We start from the raw sequence: 18,941 nt of genomic DNA, 5'->3' as shown, positions 1-18,941 counted from the left end.
TGAATGAGCCCTAATTGGACGTCTCAGAACTCTGAATCCCTCAGGCACCCAGTATGGCCTTCATAGCGATGTACAGGCTCCAGAGAATTTATGGAATTCAGACACATCTCTGATCTGAATTTCTTGTGACTGATTCCAGGTGGCTATTTAGCACACGGTTTCTGTGGAGTACTTTGTGAGGATGCTTAGTACCTGCTGTTGGCTATGTGAGGGAACCTTGACATCCAGTTAATTTATTGGGACTAAGGACTTCATATTTCTGTGTTGCATAAAATGGGAGCAATGTAAAGGTCTTTTAGATTTCATCTGAAAAGCCTATACATGGGTTATAATATATTTTTCCTAAATTTCTCTCCTAAACAAACCACCTCGACCTCCTAATAACTCTTTGCAACCCTTCATTTGATTAGCAGTCAAGATGAGATGATGAATGGAACAACTTCCCTCACACATGGAGATATGTTTCTCCATCTGAAAGACTTGATTCATTTTTGAAAAATCATGAAAACACAAATTCTTAAAAATAGTTTAGACCCTCACCTTCTCCATCATAGTATTTATGCTCTTAGCTCCTATTTATTTTACAGAACTGAGCTTGAAACTCTCCTAAAAACTCTCACCATTTAAATTGACAAAGAAAAAAAAAAAAGCAAGCCATGACAAGAAGAAAGTGCCATTATCCTTACTTTACAGATGGGGAACTAAAACACAGAATAACCAAGTGCTTTGCTCAGATTCATAAGTTTAACAGAAGCTAAAAAATGATCATTTACTACAATTTTTCTTTTCTTTTCTAAATACCACCTCTACTGCCTTTGTTTTCCTACTAAAACATGATTTACTTAACAATAGCAATCTTTATCTACCATTTTCACAGCCCCTGAATATTCCATTTTCTTCCCTGGTGGTTTGAATGTTTAGTCATGATTGCAGGATTATTATTTTTACAGCTGTCTTTTACAGAAAAGAAAATCATAAGCTCTAAAGAGTAAAATTTTAGAGTCTGAAAGCCAGAATTTACATTAGAACTTGAAATATGATGGAAATTAATCTCTACCAATTATCAAGCCCAACCCCACAGTTATCTTCCTATAGTAATTTTAAATATTCTTCATATATAGAATAGTCATGAAATATACAGTTGAATTTCCTACCTAAAAGATTCATGTATGTAAGGAAGCTTTTTATTCCTCTCTTTCATATATGTCAGATCACTTCATAGGCTGCAAAAGAAAAAGAAATCCAGGTTTAGTATATTGCCAGAAGTATCACTACTTTATTCCTAAAACACACAGAGAAAAAAGGTCACTCTTTGTATTAGCTGTTGTAGATACTGAAACCCTAAGTCAATACATTCAAACACTGAGAGCAATAGAGACTGAGGTAAAATACTGTGTTACTGTACATGCTTTCCTTTATCTGTTTCAATAAAAGCACAGAATTTTGTAGCAACTTCAGATGCAGTTTAAACTCACTGGTAGACTGTGCTAGGCTATGCGAAGGCTAATCAACATCTACACTGTCCAGGCCAGCATCAGATAAAAACTGACAGCTCTAGCAGCGTAATTAGTGAACATGGGGTGCAGGGAATGAGCTTCACCTGACTACTAAAGCACAGTCCTTGTGTGGAACCCACCAAACAAACTCCCTTCCCCACACGCCTCATTGACTGAAGGAGGTATAGCACACATTAAGGGATGCTTGAGGGGAAACAACGTGGGGAGGAAAGGAAAGGATCAAAATGGACTGGGGAGAAACAAGCATGGGAAAACAAGAGAAATAAAGAGGTCAGTTCAGTGTAAATCGGTGGCTTGTCAGATTGAAATGTGTGCCTGATCACTGTGGTCTGCCCTATGCTCTCATTAAATCCTATTTCTAACTATCTTCTGTCTGGGTGGACTGTTCTGAGTGGTACTTTTGGGTGCTATGGAACTTTCAGCTAGATTAGCCAGTGGAGAAGAGAGGGATTGCAAACCTCCAGGCTCAAATGCAGCTCCCCTGCAACTAGGGAGACCAGGGGATCTGGGGCCAGCTACTGGGTCACCTGAGCATCCAGGAGCAGCTACTACAGCAATCCATTTTTCGTGTGCAAATGCACACACATATATGTAAATGTATATGTTACACTCAAATGTTACGGCTTCACTGATGTGCGTCACCTCTGTGTGGTTTTTGTGCCCATGCACCCACCCTCTGGGAGCAGCTGCTCAGCTTTGCTACAGGCAGAAATTGAGGATATGGACCTAAAGCAGCCTCACATTTATGGGATTATCTGATTCAACGGGCTCTAACAGACTGACATGCAACATTTCACCAAAAAATACCCCACCACGTTTAACTACTTGCTCTTTTTCGCTCCATCCAAACACACTATTCTGTGAAGAAAGAACTTAGATGAACTTCAGTGGGCAACTTATCTGCCAGAGCAACAAAAACTGTTTAATTAATTACATTATTAGCTTTGAAATTACTAACTTCATCATATTATTTCTGACAGAAATCTCTCCATAAACAATTTGAAATAAAGTAGAATATTTTCTAACTAACATTAAGAATATACTGTGTCTCCTGGAGACCAGGTGGAAAGACATATTACTCAGTTACCACGGTATTCTTTTGTTTGGCTCCATTTCAGTAAAGCTAATGAGAGCAATAAAAATACCATGAAGTTATTTGGCAGCTAGACATTATGCCATTACAGAGGAACGGATTTAATTGAGGGCGATAAATGGTTTCTTTTTTATGTGCATACTTAAAATGGCATCAATAACATACAACTGAATATGGCAGAAATAATGTTTGCAGTTACTCAACCATGACACAAGGTAAAGTGTAGTTTAAAGATGGAGCTCAATAAATGCTTTCTGCTTTAGAGAGGACAGAAATCTGGTTGACAGTGTGCGTGCTGGGAACACTGACTAGAAATGGACTAAATAGAATTTTCTCAAAATTCTGCCTCAGATCTAGATTGCTTCACAGAGACATTTTAAAAATAATGCAGTTGCTTAACACTTAAAGGGAAGCCTAGTTCTAAGAGAAAATGAAGGTATGGTTATGATCACTAAATAAAAATAACACTTTTTCTGGTTTCTACTACTTGATACTGCATCAAAACTTACAGTTCTACCCTACTAGCAAATTTTTTTCTGCTTTTGAGACTACCTTCATTAAGAACTGACTTTATGAATTAGTGACACATCCTTACACAATATGACTGATATAAAATATGTTTTTTTTAAAGTTGCAATAGTGCCATAAGCATTGGCTTCATCATATCACTGATTGGAAAGGATCATGATACAATACACCCTAACCTTCTGCAATAACCAGGGCATTGACTTTCATCCAAGTATTTCCACATCAAATAATCATTATTCAAATAATATTTATTGTGATAGTCCTGAGAACTAAGAAAGAATCCCACAGTCTTAGGTACTGTACAAAGAAGAGTTTCTGCTCTTAAGATCCAAAAATGTAACTAGCCAATTAATAATACAGAATGGAAGACAGGGATCTAAAAAGCAGGTCAAAACTTGAACATTTTTTGTTTGAGACTAAAAATTATTTTCATTGTAAAATATTTTCAAAACATCCCATAAACTGGAAACTGCCTATGAAGGATCAGTTTTAGAAAATTAATTTCAGAATGCCACAAATTCTTTTTCAACCAAAACCAATACACCCAAATTTTCAAAATTCCAAAATGAATAAGTATAACCAAATATCAACATAAAGCATTTTGTTTTGAAATTTACCATTAGAATATTTTATAAAACCTAATAAAATAATTGCAGTATTTTTTCAACTTCTTTTTTTCCAGTGAAATCATGCTGTGATGAAAAATTTCTGATAATCTTTAATTATACACAAAATTTCAATGAGTAATGCAATGGCATGAAACTCTTGCAATTTTGACAATTCTGAGGGAAGATGGTGGTGTAGAGGTGAGGAGGTTTATTGCAGAGAGGAAGCAAAGGAACAGGACTTTGAAACTAGTAAAGGGAACACAATAATGGAGAAAAGTGTCAGAGGTTAGAGGGAACAAGACAATGAGGAAGGACACAGAAGGGGGAAAGAGCAAATAATCTGTTTGCACCAGGCAGTAAAGGATCAGCTGAACTTGTCATTTTGATTGTACTCCATTATTCCACTCGAGTTGCAAAGCTCCACCCACTGGATGCCACCCCCAGATAGACTTTTCTTGGTGAACACAGGTGATAGGGTTGAGTGGAGGAGCAGCATCTCCTGGATCCTAGTGCCTGCAAGCATCAGTAGAGTAATGCTGAAGGAGGATGTGACCTTAGCTCCAGAGCAGTTTCTTTAGTCTCTCTCACTGAGGAAGCCCATTTTGGCTGAGTCTGAGTCTGGAGTCTCTACACAAAGCTTTATGACTGTGGAAAGACTCTAAGGGAAAGAACCTGGCTGCGGGGGAGCAAATGTTCTTCTTCAATTACAAATATGCTCAGCCATTAACAGTATCAGTGGGAGCAGAGAATAATAACTGTTTTTCTGTTTCAGTGTTCTCTTTTTCAGGAGGTCCTCAGTATGAGGTTGTAAAAGAAGGTGTTTCTTTGTCTGTTTCGAAGTACACATTGAACATTTACACTTGAATTGTTTAAGTGACTGTAGAGTCATTCTGTAAAAGAACACAATTACCAAAAATTACCACTCCAATCAAACTGATAAAAACACTAAACGTCCTATTATTTTTCAAACCGTATTCCCCAAGCTTCAAACTTGTTGATAAAAGAGCTTTGTGGTTGCATGCTAAAGGCCACACTAATGCCATGCACAGATAAGTGGCACACTGGTTAGCTAAAGGAATGAAACAATGCTATCCTGATAATCTAAAACTAATTATTTGAGAGAAATTGCTGACAACAATGGGAGTACCACAGTATTGAACATTCAGCCTTCAGTTTATTGAGCTTAAAATAATTAATCTTTTGGCACTTTTAAAGTATTATACCCCCTTTAATACTGGAATATGTGGATATGCAGAGAAGTATCTGTATTATGCCTAGTTCAAATCTTGGTGGCATTTTGTGGATCTCCTCCAGTACCTAACTCCTGAGTAGCCTCATGTTTAACACATAATGGATTATTCTCTACAGGAGTTTGGTTAGTTGGCATTAATCCCTAATGTCAGTGGAAAACACTGTTTCCTTGTGAGAAGTCTTATTACAGAAAGCTAAATGTGCAAACTTATGTGCTAAACCAGTAATAGTATCAATACTGTTCTATCATAACCCTGTTAAGTTCTACATAGATGGTCATCTTCCAGGAAAAAAAAAAATAAAAAAATTAGTTTTGCAGTGGAAGAAAACTGAAGCTCCTGAAATGCAGTTCCCTGCATTCTGAGGGAACTGAATTCACCCTTTGATCAGGAGTACAAATTTCCTGTCTGATTTCTTCACGATGAATATATAAACTGAATGAAGTAGAGCACTAACCTGATCTACTCCCCATCTTCATCCCAGGCTGCTACTCCTTGGAGATTGTCAGCCACAGTGAATTGTGGTTTGGATTTTTCTTTTCTTTTCTTTTGCAGTTTAAGGAAATGACCCTGAGGTTGCAGACTGTGAGATTTTTATGTGCTTGTTTACAGAATAAAGACTAACACTGCAATCTCTAGAGGTTAAAGGTAAATTTATTAATGTATTCATTCATTAACCCATTCATTCATTAACTTATTCGCTCAGCTCCTTACAAACTGCAATGACAACACTGTGTGTCCTACTGCTGAATGTGTTTCTGACAGGTAATAATTGCATCCCTGACAGTAAATAAGCATCTGCCAAGAATCTATTTGAAGAAATTAATTTTGCAAAGAAAAAGAAAGCTTTATAGTGCAGCAAAGACAAACAAACAGCTTCACAGACAGATCAATTAAATATGGGATATTAGGTTTCAGATTATGGGTAGTGTTTAGATTTAGCAAACATAAAGGGAGAGGACATAAGAATGCCTCTCCCTTACCTCTTCTGTAACACCAAATTTGAAGTAAGATTTAACATGAATATTTCAGTTTGCCCTACTCCTCTGTGGAGTTGGCACACTTCTTGGTTACATAATGAAGAAATAGCTACTTAACAGAATTTGGAGAAGAAAACATTTTGAAGATTAAAAAATATTTTCTGTACTAGAGAAAAATCTACTTCAACACTTCAGTACATTCTGCTATTTGGTGAAAAAAAGAATCAGAATGAAATGAAGGAGTTTTGGTTACAGCATGTATCAATACATCAGGCTACACCTCTGTTTTCAGCAAATGTTCTTGATTTACTGTATATTGTACAGCTTCACTGGCTGTGAAAGTTCTCCTTCTTTGCACTCAATATCAGATTGGACCTACAGTCTGTACAGTAATAAGTAAGTTTTATAGACCTTATTATACTTGGTAATGACTTAACCTTGGAACACTGGCATCAACACTAGAGTCCTCTGCCTTTGAAATGACATGCTTCTTCAAGATTATAAAATACATTCAATTTAGGGGAAGGTGTGAAGGTGGGAGCTACTTGCAAGCAAACCCACCTGATTTTCACCTAAAAGAAACTGACAAAAATTCAAAAGTTTCAATAAGTGCAGGTAGACAAAGATGAATTTTTTTTTATGCCCAAGCATCTAAAATGTCAGACCTGCATCTTTTAATCAGACAAAGGCTATCTCAGAAAAATATAAACCTCCCCAATTCAAAGTTATTAAATCTGAAATAACAATGACATTTATTTTAGAAATATTTAATATTTACAAGGAATGAAAGAAAAGGCATAAGCATCAAGAACAGCTTGCCCTCTGTGGGGTGGATTTCACGAGACATTGCAGCAAACTAGGAAATTTTAGCAAAAGCTGAAATAATTCTAAGCATGGTAATTTAGATCACTAGAAATCAACTATCAGCCTCTATAATTAACATCAACCCATTTTGTTTCATATACCAGTACATTCAACTTCAATTTGTAGTTTTTTTGTAGGCACCTAGTTACCCAAGTATATTTCACACGGTAGAAACATTCATTTTGTGTGTAATCCACTATATTTCTTCCACAACTCCTGAAATAAAAACCTTATGCTGACATTTATGAAATGGCAGGAGGAAAAAATGCTGTAACTGTGGGTATTACTTTAGGTAATAACAACAAGGCTCTTAAATCCTTGCTTGCATAAAGGCTGACCTTTTCAGCTGATAGAAAAGTAATTTCTATTGAAACTTGGATCCATACTTCAGTCATTACTGTTACCTGTATCTTTTCAAGTTGCCTTTTCAGCAATGCCTTTTATGTTCATATGTTTGAATTTTCTTGGCCCTAGGTCACAGCATGTTTTATATAATTTAAAGGGAAAAATCAATGAAGAATAACACAACCATGTTTTAAACTCATCTTTTAATTTAATCCTTGAGTTGCTCCACTGATAGTATGTTGAATATATGACTGGACATTGTTAAAGATGCCAGCACCAGCCTTCCAAATGCAATTCAGATTGTTTTTTTATTTTAACTGGCCGTGGTAGAAAAGTTGAGCTGAAAGAGTTCAGATCTCTGTCTCCCTTAAGGTCTCCTTCCACTTGAAATTTGTGCATCCTGCAGATGGTTACACCTCTGACAAAGCTGCCAAGATACCAGTCTTGTGTGACCCTCATCAGCACACAGAACAAAGCAGATGTAAAGCAGCTCAGAATTATTAAGGTTGGAAAAGACCTTTGACCAATTACCACCTTGTCAACTATACCACGTAAGTGCCACTTCCAGTTGTTTCTTGAACACCTCCAGGATGGTAACTCCAACACCTCCCTGGGCAGCCCACTCCAGTGTATGACAACCCTTCCCATGAAGAAATTCTTCCTGATGTCCAACCTAAACCTCCCCTGGAACAGCTCGAGGCCATGTCCTCTCATCCAGTCAGGGGCTTCCTGGGAGAAGAGGCCAACCCTCACCAGGGTACAACCTCCTTTCAGGTAGTTGTAAAGAGTGATGAGGTCCCTCCTGAGCTTCGTTTTTTTCCAGGCTAAACACCCCCAGCTCCCTCTGTCACTCCTCACCAGACTTAGTCTCTAGACCCTTCCCCAGTTCCATTGCTCTACTCTGGACTCAAGAACACAGAAGATATTAAGGCTCTAAGAACCAGGCAGGAAAGTGATTAGGAGAGGCAACTTTCCTTCTGCTTCACAGAGTTTTGTCCCAGATGCAGCTCAGAGAGAGCAGGGGACTCAGCTTGCAAAGCTGGTGTCTGGATGAAGAACAGGTTTTGAGTGTTGGCTCAGAGTGGTCTTTCATAACAGCACCAACAGCCACAGTACTTTAAGAGGGAGAATCCATTGCAGACAGTTTGGATGGGTAGCTGAAGCATTTTGAAATCTTTAGATGTAAACATACATCTGTAAGTGCAGTCAGAATGATGCGTTATCCGCTACAGATAAGAGAGAGGTCCCAGTTGTTGGAAGGTTAAATAAACACAGCAACATTTAGCCACTGCTCACAGTCCATTTAGTCTTCAATATGGAAACCAAATCAAGGGGACAGTGCTTTCAACAGAGATTTCTGGAACACTCCTCCTCCAGTGGTGCAAAAGAACAGTGGTTCTGCAAATTGCTGATGCACATTGCATTTCAAAGTCTGCTCCACTATTTCAGTTTCCCATTTTAACTGATCTGCTCTTTAAACAAAATTCATTCTTTGAAAGGTGAAGCTGGTACTTGAAAACACTGATGTATGCATAGAAGAATACGAAAGGAAAAGGTCATGGACTGGTTTTTAGGTCTCAGAACCTCTGACTTAAGCAAGAGTCCTTACTTTTTATACCTGTGTATGCCTAGAAGAGTTTCATAACTGTGTATCCAACAGTATAGACAAACAGTTAATCTCCAAGCCAACAAGTGCACAGTAACGGCCACTTTGCTATACTATGACCCTTTATTCTTAACTTATTTACTTGTCAGCTTAAGCTTACTCCATTTAATTTTAACATTCAACCTTCAATCACCTTGTCCTTCAAGTAGTTTAGAACACTCAAAGATGTAAACAAATGCTGTTATTCCTTTTACAGGATCACATGCTGAGCAGATGTATTTGTAAAACTAGATATACATGCACATTTTCTTTGAATATAATGTTAAGGCTCTGTTCCATGTCAATGATGTGATCATGGGACAAATGCAAATGAAAAAGGAAAGCAGTTTTAAGATCCTTTATGTGGCAAAGGCAAGACTCTTCATCTCAGGAAAAGGCTATTGAGACCACTGGAGTTTCATGTTATCCTATTTTCTTCCAGTGATGGATTTTCATATACTTACAACTACATTTTCTTTACATGCTCCACATCTGATAATTCCAGCTGCTAAAACTCACTCCCTCTTATGAGAATTTCACAGCCTATACAGGTGCATTTTTTGGTGGAGCAGCTATAGGAAATATATGTTTGTGCTTCTCAAGGCATGTTTGTACTTTACAAGCCTCAGCAACCAAGCATATGGCGTCAGTCCACTACTGTTCTCCCTGTATGGGTGCTTTTACTCCTTTGAGAGTTCCATTGACCTCAACTTACTTTTTGAGATTTATCAGTCTTTGGGATTAATGCAGTGGGACTTACACACTTTAAATGGCTTTTCTTTAAACCCAAGTATCATAGCAGGTGAAGACTTTTTAAAATACAATACCTACAAAGTATGATTAACTACATGTAAAATACATAGCACTAATTGGAGTCTCAAAACAGTATCACAGCAAATGAATGTGAATTATTGAAAAAATTTAAGAAGTGACTCCTGATTTGACACAAGTTTTGTTCAAATTATTCAGGAATCAAGCATTTTCCTGCAGATATCTGAAAGCCTAGTAGGAGTTTGCAAGGTCAGTTTTGTTATGGAGTTAAAATCATTAGTATGCACTCTGATATGAAATCAATTTTATATCACTGAATTCACATATTTTCTCCATTTAGTAAATTAAATACTTATATACAATCAACCCATTACTAGAAACTAAAAGGGATAGGAAATAGTTTGTGCTTCTGGTACTATGACAGAACAAATACTCCAGATTTTGAGGTAAATCCATCAACTGGATATGTAAACAAGCTGCAGAAAGCACCGCTAGTACCAATAATATCAGTAATTATATTTAAAAACAATGCAGAAATACAAGGAGCAAATGTTAAAATCAGACATTTCTGCAGGTTGTCTGCAAGTGAAATTGGTTGCAACCTTCATTGGTTCAAAAGCTTTGAAACTAGGGTCTCAGTTTAGATATTATTAGTATTTTCTATGGTAGAAGTACAAGTTCTGGAGCAGAAATCTGTGCATAAGAGCAGGAAAAAAAAAATCACGGGCAGAGAATCATGGAGGACACCAAGTCTTCCAGGTACCCTCCAAGTGTTTGGGAAGACAGAAGTGAGGAAGAGAAAGCACATGTATGTTCTGATGAACTCAGCTCCAGAGTTCTCTTTCCATCTCTTCCAGTAGTTTAGTCTCTGACATCTTGGATGTCTCTTGTCCACCTGCAAAATGGGTGGACATCTCACTGAGATCTTTTTAACTACACTTATAATTTCCATGTTGATTGAAACTGATGTTTCCAAGATACTTTGCGCACTTTAGATTGAAGGGATTATTCATGAGATGAATTATTGGTAGTAGTGATTTTGCTGTAAATAATAATAAAAAAAAATAAATCCAAGTGCCAAGAAATGTTAGTACACATTTCAAAGAATCACAGAATGGATGAAGTTAGAAGACCTTTGGAGACTGTCTAGTCCCACCCCACTGCTCAAAGCAGGGTCAGCTAGAGCAGGTTCCCCAGGGTTATGTCCAGTTGGGTTTTGAAAATCTCCAAAGACAGAAATTCCACAACCTCTCCAGACAGCCCTTTCCACTGTTTGACTGCCCTCACAGTAAATAATTTTTTCTTATGTTCAAGTGGATTTTCTTATACTTCAGTTTGTGCTCACTGTTTCTTGTCCTTTTTCTGGATGCCACTGAAAAAAGCCTGGCTCAATCTACTTTACTTCCCCCAGAAGATAATTCACCCACTGATGAAATTCCCCCAAACCATCTCTTTTCCAGGTAGAACAGTTTCATCTCTCCATAGGAGAGATGCTCCAGTACCTTTATTACCATAGTAATCCTTTGCTGGACTTACTGTGGTATGCCCATAGTTTTTTTTTTACCAGGGAGTCCCAGATAGAACTCCAGGTGCTTCAAAAGACTATCTAACCCTTCAGGACAACACTTGGAATACAAAGCTAAAATATACAACTAAGTGAGAAAGGGAGAGATAATGAGGCCAGCTCTGAGAAGAATTTTGCTTTAGAACTCCACCATGCTCATTTTCCACGGGTGTATTTGTATAAGAACTAGCACCGAGGTTCAGGAAACTCTAGTTCTAATCCTCAATATCTTTCTATTTTCCTTTATATGATATTTTTCCATTAGTCAAAATCTGATTCCTTTTTTAGAGAAACTGTGCTCATAACAAAAGCAACAGCCAATGACTGAATTCCTTTACAAACCACTTTATTTTTGACTTTACAGCCAAACCATTAAATAAGTCGTATAAATTCTCAACCTGGGAACAAACTGTCACTCTTCAGAAAGTTCATCTGTTTGTGTTTGGCTAACTCCATGGAAAAATAAAAGCTTTGTCATTTCTTAGTATCTTTTTCTCTCCCTCAATTATCATTCAGGCTGGTAAATCCAAGATGATGCCTGGCATTTCTATTTGACTGCCATTTTCAGTGATTGTAATGAAATTACATCCCAGAACATTTTCATGATTACCACTTTATAAAAGCCTTAGACTGATAGCACAATTCTTACTGCTGGGGAACATGAGTATATGTTCTTTATAGCATCTACAAAATATGCAGATATGTTTTTCCTGCAGCTTTACTTACCCAATTATGTTTGACACTAAAACCCAGCAAAGCCTCCTACTTATATGATGACAGCAGTACTAGGTTATGAAGTCTAGGTGGAGCACCTAACTGTGGTGGTCTGGCCCTGGCTGCATGCCAGGTACCCACCAAAGCTGCTCTGTCACTCCCCTCTCTCCTCAGCTGGATATGGCAAAGAAAATACAACTAAAGCCTTGTGGGTCAAAATAAGGACAAGGAGAGATCACTCACCAATTACTGCCATGGGCAAAACAGACTCGACTTGGGGAAACTAGTTTAATATATTACCAATCAAATCAGAGTAGGATAAGGAGAAATAAAAAGTAAATCTTAAAACACCTTCCCCCCACCTCCCCTTCTTCCAAGGCTCAGCTTCATTCCCAATTTCTCTATTTTTTTTCCTCCCCAAGCAGAACAGGGGGACAGGGAATTGTGCTTGTGGTTGGTCAGCTTATGACATGTTGCCTCTGCCACTCCTTCCTCCTCACAGGAAGGACTCATCACACTCTTCCCCTGCACCAGTGTGGGCTCCTCTCTCTGTGGGACACAGGTCCTGCCAGGAACCTGCCCCAGCACAGGCTTCCCATGGGGCCACAGCCTCCTTTGGGCACATTCACCTGCTCCAGAGCGGAGTCCTCCAGGAGCTGCAGGTGGATCTCTGGTCACCTGTAGACCTCTGTGGGCTGCAGGGGCACAGCTGCCTCACCATGCTCTGCACCACAGGCTGCAGGGTAATCTCAGCTCTGGCGCCTGGAGCACCTCCTCCCCCTTCCCCGTCACTGACCTTGGTGCCTGCAGAGCTGTTCCTCTCACACATTCTCACTCCTCTCTTCCAGTTGTGGTTTTGCAGCAATTTTTATCCCAAAGGCTCTGCCACCATTGCTGGTGGGCTCAGCCTTGTCCAGCGGTGGGCCCGTCTTGGATCCATCTGGCATTGGCTCTGTTGGACATGGGGGAAGCTTCTGGCAACTGCTCACAGAAGCCACTCTTGTAGTCCCCTGCTACCAAAACCTTGCCAAGCAAACCCACTACACTGACTAAGGACACTGTGAATTGAGGAGATGGGCGCTGTGCCAGCTCTACTACGGCAGCACAGAGGAAGAAAACACTCATCCTGGTTTTTGTAATGATTAACGTACCATTCTTCTTCTCAAGCCAGGAGATGAGGTTTGAATCACAGACAGCTGGAACGAAACAAAATTGTTTTCAAATAGCTCCATTCTACACAGTGGTATTGACCTATGCTGATGGTGTCAGAGCGTGATGAGTAGCTTTGGACACTGCTTATCCCTTACACCCCCAGCTACATCAAACATTTCTTGGCCACTGCTAACACTTTGTGCCCTTGAATATAGTAAGTCTGTAATTTTGTGAGAACAAAAGCTCTTTCAGGAACAGTTTTGCAATACTGACTCAACAGAAGTTAAGCTCTAAAACGTGGCAATAACACATGATTAAAGCTGAGACCAGCCTGGAAAAAAAACATGTTTTTCCATGCAGTGGATCTGAAAAAGCCTGATTTTCTAAGAAATTGTTTCACCTTGCCACTTCAATACCAGCTTCCTTCTTCTTGACATCCTCTATTATACTGAAAGGCTATGTCTGGGTTGGAGATAAACTTATGCAAATGGGTGGTTTCTACACAAGTCTGCTTGAATGGCCATTGTGCATATGCTGACAGTCTAATGGGCTTTTGCCAAAAGGAAACCCATGTTAAACAAATTCTGCACAACCTTCCTTTCACAAGAGCAGAAAATACTAACTGGAGTATCTCTTTTCCATTCATTTGAAAATTTTTAGAAAAAAAATTATGTTTCTATTAACTCTGGAAATGTTATCTTCTTCTCAATATGATTTATACTGGGCAACAGTATAGTGCAATATCTGAAGGAATGAGCCTATAGATTGTGAGATCAATTAGCTTTGCTTCCTTAGTAAACCAAGAGCAGTCTCAAATTTCAAAATCTCCAATCATTATATTTTAATATTTTTTTTCTAGTAAGTCTGTAACAGTGTTTCTATTCACTCTGAGCATGCAGTGCACTTTTTACGGGTTGCCACCAGAGCAAAGAGGGCATAGGCTTTTAAAAAGTGTGTGGACTAAAAATTATTGTCTCACTTGGACAAAAATGGACTTGTTTGGTCCTTTGCCTAAAAACCAGGAAGCATAAATTAAATGACCATCTCATCCTGGGGAAATCAGTCCCAAATCTCTTATTTCTTACGGCAAAGAGTAATTTGGGCTGGACTTGTTCTCTACTCCTCTTGTTTCCATTCTGGCTAAGAACACAAGAGTTAAAGTGACAGAAAAAACATAACCAAGACAGAATCCAACTATAGCTTAGTGTTTAAGGTACTTGGATGGGAAGGAATGAGGTTTGTTTGCTCCTTGCCCATTTTCTGTTTATTTTAAGGTGACTGTTTAATGTAAAATACATGATGAGATCTGGTAGGCACGAAACACAATATTTTAGAATAGCATTGCAAAGGAGTGTGCAAGATAGCCTGGACCTGAATTCGGATGTGACAAGCGATTTGCAGCTTAACTGGCAGGGTGGTTCAGACTGCTACAGCAGTTAAAGAAGAGGAGAAACAAAGAGGACAAACAAAGAGGTTTGTGTGACTGATTAGGAGCTGTCTTTGATCCCTGCCTATCTTGTTTTGCTGGTGACAAATCCACAAAGAAATGTTAGAGAGACAGGTCAGTATTTTTCTTTGGAAAAAAGTCCAAAGGAAAGGTTTGTAGATGTAGACTCAAGGGTAATCACTACAGAGAAGACAGATGGAGTTGTCTGTTCAGATTAGATGCAGAATAAGATGTGAAGGGAGAATGAAAGATGATCAATAGCAGACCCCTGCAGAGAAAGAATAGAGACTACTATGTGCTGTAGTAGTCAGGAGAATTGTGGAAGACAAAGATAAAAGGAAAACTGTCTCCTGTCATGTGTGTGTCTGTACATGTGTGCATGCAGAAGGGAGTGGAGGCTGAGAAAGAAGAGATGATTTCTGTAGGGGAAAGGGGACAAACCAGCTTATTTTTTAGAGAGAAATCAAATACTTGGCAATTAATTGATATTTCACAAGCTATGTATTAAATATTGAAAGTTTGCATATGAACTGGTGCAGTCACCATCCTTGAAGACTGAAATTAGCCAACTATTTCTGTTTGTCAAATTAGACATGCAGAAGCATGTATTTGTTTAACTTTCCTTTCAAAAGAAATGTTCTAAAAATATTCTCTAAAAATGTTCTTGAAGAACAAATCAATAGTATTTGCCTGAACACAAGTAAGAAAGCAAAAAAAGGTAGGTGACCTTAACTTTAGACTTACAATAGGTCTTTAAGACAGGAAAGTGGAAAACCAAGTACATATTCATTTAGAACTCCATGAAATGCTGTGAACATTTGGAACTACCAAATGTTTGAGTAAACAAACCCACAAGATTAGGAAGCATGATATCCATATATTCTCCTGCATGTGTTGTTACACTGAGTTAGATGTATCAGGTAAATCTTATTGCCAAGACTAAAAAGACCAGTTAAGTACAAGCTACTGAACTGTTACTTTTTACTGAGGGCACTGCTAATGAAGGATTCAAAAAGCATAGGTAGCTGTGTGGGACATGTAATAATTCAGTGCAGGAAATGCTGCACACTGAAAAAGACTGTGTCTGAATGGAAGCAGATTGTAAAAACATGCACTAAAAATGGAAAACAAAAGCAGTAGAAAGACAGAGCAGGGTCACCTGAATTTCATGGGGTCTATGAAGGTTAAGTAGAACAGGACAGAACCACAGGATGAAAGAATAATTCATGCTGGAGTCAAATAATCCATTCTCTGCTGAAGGCAGAGACCATGAGACCAGACAGTATTGGTCTGGGTTTATCTATTCACAGCTGGAAAATCTCAAACTACAAATAGTACCTGATATTCAGTTAGAACCTCCCTTGTTTCAACATGTCCTCCTGCCATGCACTGCAGCAGGAACCTGCCCTCATCCTCCCAGTAACTTCCCTGCAGGTAGTGGAAGACTGCCATCAGGAAAATGCAGGCCCACATTTTCCCTTCTGTTTATGGCTCTACCATCCTGTTACCACTCTCTGGTTATAATCCAAACCCTTTACTCTCTTGAAACACTTATCTGAATTTTAGGCTGTCCTTCTGATGTATAACTGCATATTAATTCTCTGATGTTTGGGGCCCTTCCTGCCTCTTGAAAGCAAATGAAAACAGTGTGAAACAAAGCTTGCAGTTCCTTCAATCAAATTGGCTAAGTCTTAAAAGAAAGCGCTTGACCTGCATGAAAAAGGATATGTCAGCACCCTCTTAATATGAATATCTATATTTCTACAAAAGAAAACAAAATCGAAATAGATCATGAAAATGAACCTTAATGAGCTACTGCTGTTTCTTCAAAGCAACTTGGAACGAAAATTCTGATTATTTTTTTCTGTAATGTTTTATAAAATAAGAGAAACTTCTTTGGCTCCCATAGAACTGCCAACTGGGACAGCAAATAGACCCTAAAGCCCACTAAAATAATAAAAGTAGATATATGTGAGATAACTACCAATTCGTATTTTGACATTGAACTATTAGCCTTGTTACACTGTGCATTTTCACCTCCCTCTCTTCACATCATATTTGTATGGATGCAGTTAGAAATCCACTCTGTTCCAAATAAACTAGGGTGGTCTCACTAGGGAGGGTAAACAGTGCCGGGGTTCAGCAAAGAATGTGAACCAGCCTGTAGGCTCTCACATGCCCAGGACAAATGGCTGATAATGAAAATCAGCCTTTAAATTTGGGATTTTAGTATAGACTCAGAAAAGGACTGTACATTTTGACTGGTGTAATATTATCAGCCTTCCCTAGCCAGTTTGGGATGAACATTCCAACAACTGCACATGAACAAGAAGCACAAAAAAAAAAAAAAAGCCAACTCACTGCTAAAACAAAACCTATTCAAACTTTGTGTGCAAAAGAAATAGTTCAAGATCATTTCATGCTTGGGGATAAAGTAATTCTGAAATTGGCAAGATTAGAAAGAGCTTGATACAGCTGCCTACTTTCCAGATGAAAAAGACTGGCATAGGTGGGAATTAATTTTTCACTGTCATTTTCGTAAGAGCTCCATGTTCCCAGCTCTAGTGTGTTCCTTTTAATGCTGCCATTTCCTATTATTAGAGGACATGCCACACGGCCTACTGGCCTATTAGAGAAAAGTCATTTGCCTGTTAAATAAGACCACCAGATTACAAATGTCCATGTTGACAACCTTTGAAATGAATGCAGTTATATCAACAACGAATTATCAGTTAACTTTTCTTAGTCCTTAGGATCCTAAGGCTAGAGACACCCACCTATGGCCCTGGGAGCACATAAATGATTCTCTGCTATGGCAAGAGACTGGTGCTACTTCCTAAAGGATGGATACAATAAAGTTTGATGTGTGGAGAAAAGCCAAAAGCTTGCCTTTACTCAGCAACAGAAAATACAGTAAGGTTTTGAAATTCTCATAGTGCTTTTCCACCTTTTTTTTTTCTTTTTGTTTTTGCTTATGTGGTATAGGCCTTGCAAGTTTTGCTGATGTTGTTATTGCACTTGCACGGGGAGTACAGTATCCTTTTTCTCATACATTTGCATGTAAGTATCTTGTGAATACTTGAGAAAAACTAAACAAGTTGCACTCTAACTCAGAATGTATTCTTGATCACACAGAATGTAAGATCTTAGTTTTAAATAAAACCAGGCTGTTTATGCGGAATAACTCCAGTAATGGGCTTAGACATTTTCTAATATGATAATGTAGCAGGGCTCCAGTAGTACCTTCAGTTATTAAACCGATGAAGATAAAAACAATATTAATCTCCCTATTTTGGGGCATAAACTGAAATGAAAACTCAAATCCAGGTTCTTAATCTCTCTCCAGTGTCACAACAGATAAACCATTGAGATCCCTTGTGATTCCTCTCTTGACACGTCTCCCTGCCCCATTTTTGAATGTCAGTACCTACGTGCTTGTTCTTTCCATTCTCTAATTGTATTTCTCTACTCTACATTTTCTGAAAAGATACTTGTAGCATCAGCTGGTATAATTTTTCAGATGCTTCCCCTTATTCAGATAAATAAGGGACTATTGATAAGTGGAGAAATTGTACATCTCTTATAGTAAACAGTTCATTTCAACTCCATGGAGGTAATTCCAATAATAATAATAAAAAAAAAATCAGGACAACTTACAATTTTGCCTGCCAAATTTCCTAAAAATTTCATAATTTCTCTCACATCTTATGAACTGTAGAGAAATTACTATTATTTCCACATTCTGTGATGGCACAGTGAGTGAAATACATTTAATACACCTGAAAATAAAACTTGGAAGGTTATTTCACCATTAGAGCTTGTATGACAAATACTGTATGTTGCTTCTTTCATTAAAAAAAAAAAAAAAGAAAGATGAAGTAAAAGCATAACCTTTCCTTTAAAAAACATTTCTGTTTTTAAGGTGATATATACTTAGATTTTTTAAGGATTAAATGAACCAATGTTAACTATTTTTGCACAATGTAATATTCTTAAATGAGCTGTTGATAAAAATTATTTGTGTCACATTGCATTTTTACATGTTATTTTTCAAATTTCAGGTTAAGATGCATTCCTATGGCAAACGCCTTACAAGCTAAGAAGGATCAAGCAGAAAATCACAGATTAAGAGGGGGTTTAGAAGAACTTCTAAAAGAATTAACTGTCAATAAAAGTATTCCTGAAAGCCAACAACAGCGACACTCAGTCTTTCATAAAAACTTCTATGAAAGAAATAAACTCAAGTATCACGAAACACAGACAGACACTGTCTGTCTAAGCCAGACGAAGTATTAACTTGTCACTCAAATGTTTCTTATACTGAGGAAAGAAGAAAGAAAGACAAAATTTGTGCTGATGTGAATGGATTTGATGGAAATGGGCACAGAACAACGAACTTGACACAGGACAGCACAAAAGAGTGGAGCAACACGTTAGGGAGGGATTGTGTGAGTAACTGCAGT

The 18,941-nt window shown here is 38.1% G+C and overlaps 1 protein-coding gene across 6 annotated transcripts in view; it reads right to left on the bottom strand.

Annotated features, from left to right (window-relative positions):
* The window catches only part of PRLR (prolactin receptor), a 156,198-nt gene that overhangs the window by 28,968 nt on the left and 108,289 nt on the right, over positions 1-18,941 (bottom strand). For 3 of the 6 annotated variants that reach the window (XM_018077224.2, XM_018077225.2, XM_018077226.1), the window contains one exon: positions 1,155-1,223. The gene's annotated coding sequence lies outside the window, so the exon portion shown is untranslated. Of the gene's footprint in view, positions 1-1,154; positions 3,800-4,096; positions 4,637-18,941 lie in introns of those variants that run through there. The other 3 variants (XM_018077227.1, XM_008932058.2, XM_018077223.2) reach the window with 2 other exon arrangements.

The sequence above is a fragment of the Manacus vitellinus genome, unplaced genomic scaffold (assembly GCF_001715985.3).
Source record: "Manacus vitellinus isolate BGI_N305 unplaced genomic scaffold, ASM171598v3 scaffold_36_pilon, whole genome shotgun sequence".
In the NCBI taxonomy this organism is placed as follows: Eukaryota; Metazoa; Chordata; class Aves; order Passeriformes; family Pipridae; genus Manacus; species Manacus vitellinus.
This window is presented reverse-complemented; position numbering and strand designations above follow the sequence as displayed.